The sequence below is a fragment of the Octopus bimaculoides genome, chromosome 3 (assembly GCF_001194135.2).
Source record: "Octopus bimaculoides isolate UCB-OBI-ISO-001 chromosome 3, ASM119413v2, whole genome shotgun sequence".
In the NCBI taxonomy this organism is placed as follows: Eukaryota; Metazoa; Mollusca; class Cephalopoda; order Octopoda; family Octopodidae; genus Octopus; species Octopus bimaculoides.
In genome coordinates, this window is record NC_068983.1 from 1,846,185 (window position 1) to 1,850,162 (window position 3,978).

Genomic DNA, 3,978 nt, shown 5'->3' on the forward strand with positions numbered 1-3,978 from the left:
ATGTATGTATGTATGTATGTATGTATGTATGTATGTATGTGCGTACGTACGTATGTATGTATGTATGTATGTATGTATGTATGCATATATGCAGATTTGTATGTTTTATGCATGTATTCTCACGCATATAGCTAGTTACACATCTAGACATGCTCATATATATTTAAATGATAAACTTCTGGAAAGTTTTACAGCATTTTACAGTTCCAGTGATGGATTGGATCATGTTTGAACACAAGTTTATTTGAACAAACAGTAAAACAGAAGTCGACATATGTGTGTATGTATTTTGTGTTATTTGCATTTAGAAGAAAGTTAAAAAGTTGTTTCGATTTTCGAGCAATTGGTACATGACACAGTGGCATTGATCTATCAGTTCGATAATGAACATTGAAGAAACGGTCCGGAACAGAGTTACATTTGTAACTTTCTTCCGATTAAAGATGATATACATTTAGATATATGCATGTTTGTGTGTGTGTGTGTGTGTGTGTGTGTGTGTGTGTGTGTGTGTGTGTGTGTGTGTGTGTGTGTGTGTGTGTGTGTGTGTGTGTGTATATAACTATCTTTTCGATTCCAAATTCCAATGAATACCTGACTACGTAGTTCAATGGAACCGAAATTCGTATAAAAGGACCTACATTCTTTATTGAATATTGATTACTCCCCCATTGTTAAGAACTTAAAATCAATGCCCAAATACTTCGCGTATATATGCACACACACACACACACACACATACACACACACACACACACACACATACATATGTATGTGTGTGCGTGTCATACATATAAACAGATCCGTATATGTAAATGTAATTATGCATACGTGTATATTGGTGAATGATTTTCTATTTGTTTACCGAGATAGATCTTCGATAGTTTGTCATTTATTACCGTACAAAATACTAAATATTGATTATAGTCCAATTAGAACTAGAAAAACTGTGCTCAGCCGATTGAATTTTGGCGAATGTTCCACTGCAGTTAACACTTTACTGCATTAGATTGGTAGGTTTTCCTGAACCGTTACTAGTTTCAACTCTATAGTCTATATATGCCCGCAGACTTGTTCTTTATTCGAAGTTTATAATCATTTACTCATTTGATTATACTAATGAAAGCCGGTGCAATACGTTGAATATATTTCCAAAAAGTTTAAAATTGCGGCAAAATAATAGTATATTTGAACAAACAGTTATATATTCGAGCTAATTTCATAAACCTGCGCTATATATTTTGATATCTGAAGCTATCATAAATATGTGCTTGGCTTTTGTAGTTGATATTACCTTATAAAAGAGTCTGTTGGCAAATAGTCTGGTTGTCTTGTAAGACAAGTGTTACTTTATAAACCAAAATAAGAGGAAGCTTCACAACGTGGTTGGTTTTCGATAGGAACTTCTTTCGACAGCTCCCGTGTGCGTGTGAGTGTGTGACAATAGAATTAGAGCTTCAAACTTGGAAATTATTTCATCGAATCCATCCAACAAAAATGGATCGATTCAATGACGAAATATCTTGATATATGTGAAAATTCTCAAATATCCAAAGAGTTTTCATAAACATTAACATATAGACATGTCTCCTGGGGCTACATTACAGCAACATTCGTCCTAAACCAGGACAGCCATGTTGCGTTGGTAAACAATCTTTATTCCAAAGTACCGTTGCTGAATATCTCTTGTTGTGAGATTTACAAATAGTAATTTTCTAGACTGGTGTAACTCCATTTACTGCATAATCCTAAAAATGTTTTATCGACGTTTTACCACCATTTTATTGATAAGTTATCATCATGTAATGTACGAAATAATACATCCAACCAGTGCCATTCCATCAATACTGGAAAATCTTGGTTCTTCCACCCTATATAGATTTGGATGCAGGATACGTCGGCGCTTTTTAACGCATAATAATTGTAAATGAATCCATTTTTTACTTTATGTTAACCATATTACAATTGGAGTAAAGATTTTTGCCAATATAACATGGCAGTCCTGGTTTAGGACGAATGTTGTGGTAATTTAGCCCCAGGAAACACCTTTTCCAGCTGGCTATACGACACGATCTGTGTCCTTATATTTTCGAACAAGGGAATCTAGCAACCCCCTCAGCTCAAAACAATATTGTGTATCAAGATTCGGGGTGATTTCCGGAAACACATACGCCATAGAAACCGGGAAACTGGGCCTATGAGCCTGGCTAGGCTTTAAAAGGACGCATAAATAAAAAAAAGTAATATATATATATATGTGTGTGTGTGTGTGTGTGTGTGTGTGTGTGTGTGTGTGTGTGTGTGTGTGTGTGTGTGTGTGTGTGTATATATATATATATATATACACACACACACATACATATAAATTTCATGTATTTATTTGCAGATTTTCTGACAAAAGAATTGTAATAGACGGGAAAACTAACTTATTAGTATATCCTCTTCGCTTCCGCATTCAATACAATGTTTTAATAAGCCAGGTGTAAAAATGTCAAATCACACAGGCACATACAGACACATACACGCATACGCAAACACCTACATACACACACATGTATGAAAATTAGTATGTGAGTATGTATGTGTGAATATATGCATGTATGTAAGAATATTTGAATGACAGATCAATCTGGGCTTACTCTATCAAAATAAGTGAAATGCTGGGGCTATATAACCAGAAACGTTTCTAAACAGTCACCCGAAGAGTACTATAAGAACTGCAAAACATCTCACCTGCGGACTACAGATGCGAAAATGCGTGGAAATAATTGTAGGGATTTTTTAATAAAGAATTTCGTTTATTGCATTTTGTGTCGTTTATGTATGTATGTATGTACGTACCACTGTATGTATGTATGAATTTATACATAATATGTATATGTAAGTATACATGTACTTATACATAATAGCTATAAATATATATATGTGTGCATATGTGTGTGTCAGTGTGTGTGTGTATGTATGTGTGTTTATTATCACAGAAATATCTATGTGAAATCTTTGTGTATATACCTGTTATGTGTTAAGCTGCTTATAAAAAAATGATGCTGCAACCATTTTGTATTCATTTCTTATTTTTTAAGTCTAAATTGCTGCTTATGTTCCATGTAGTGGCCTTTCTGTTGTCACTCTCTATGCATCCTATTATGCATGAAGAACTGTGTGCGCGTGTGTGTGTGTGTGTGTGTGTGTGTGTGTGTGTGTGTGTGTGTTTGTCTATCTGTCTGTCTGTCTGTTTTTAATGAGTCAGTTTCTAGCATGTGCATGTCTAAGTGTGAGCTTGTATGCATTTGTCCGTGCGTGATTTTGCGATCGTATCAAAATGCTGTTAAAAAGCTTTCAGGTGATGATCCGATGATGACGCACACGAGACATGAAGACCTCTCCTGAAAACACTGGAATCTTCTGGAATGGTAAATCATGACGCTGGATTGAAGAAACTTTTGATGTGTTCCGACTGTGAGAGAATCATGGATATGCATATTTCGATCTTGCTGGAGGGTCTCAACCAACTGCTTTTCTCTTGGGCCCTTCACCAAGGTCGGAGTGTGCATGTTACAATATCCTGGTAGAATTACCCAATGGAAGAACTCCAGTTTATTTACATGGAAAGCCAGAGGAAACGAATATATTTATTGAACGCGCGCACACACACACACAGCACACACACAGACACGCAAAGACACGTCGATATATACAAATATGCATTTACATATGTATCTTGATAAAGTACCAACATGCATAAGTTTACACTTATATGTCATGTCTATTTACATATCCACACGCAGGCACATACACATACGTACATGTGTGTGTATATATATATTTACATATATATTTACATATATCTCAATTAACACAGCTTCATTCGGTTTCCGTGCTACATCAAATGTCGCAGGCCCCTAACTGAGCTCCTGTTTTAATTAATACAAGTAAATTCTACTATATATATATATATATATATATATATATATATAT

The 3,978-nt window shown here is 35.0% G+C and overlaps 1 protein-coding gene across 7 annotated transcripts in view; it reads left to right on the forward strand.

The window, feature by feature from the left end:
- The window catches only part of LOC106877248 (neuropeptide S receptor), a 543,162-nt gene that overhangs the window by 206,683 nt on the left and 332,501 nt on the right, over positions 1–3,978 (forward strand). The window contains exon 4 of one of the 7 annotated variants that reach the window (XR_008263603.1): positions 3,337–3,892. The exons of the other annotated variants lie outside the window; for them this stretch is intronic. The gene's annotated coding sequence lies outside the window, so the exon portion shown is untranslated. Of the gene's footprint in view, positions 1–3,336; positions 3,893–3,978 lie in introns of those variants that run through there. 7 annotated transcript variants of the gene reach the window in all.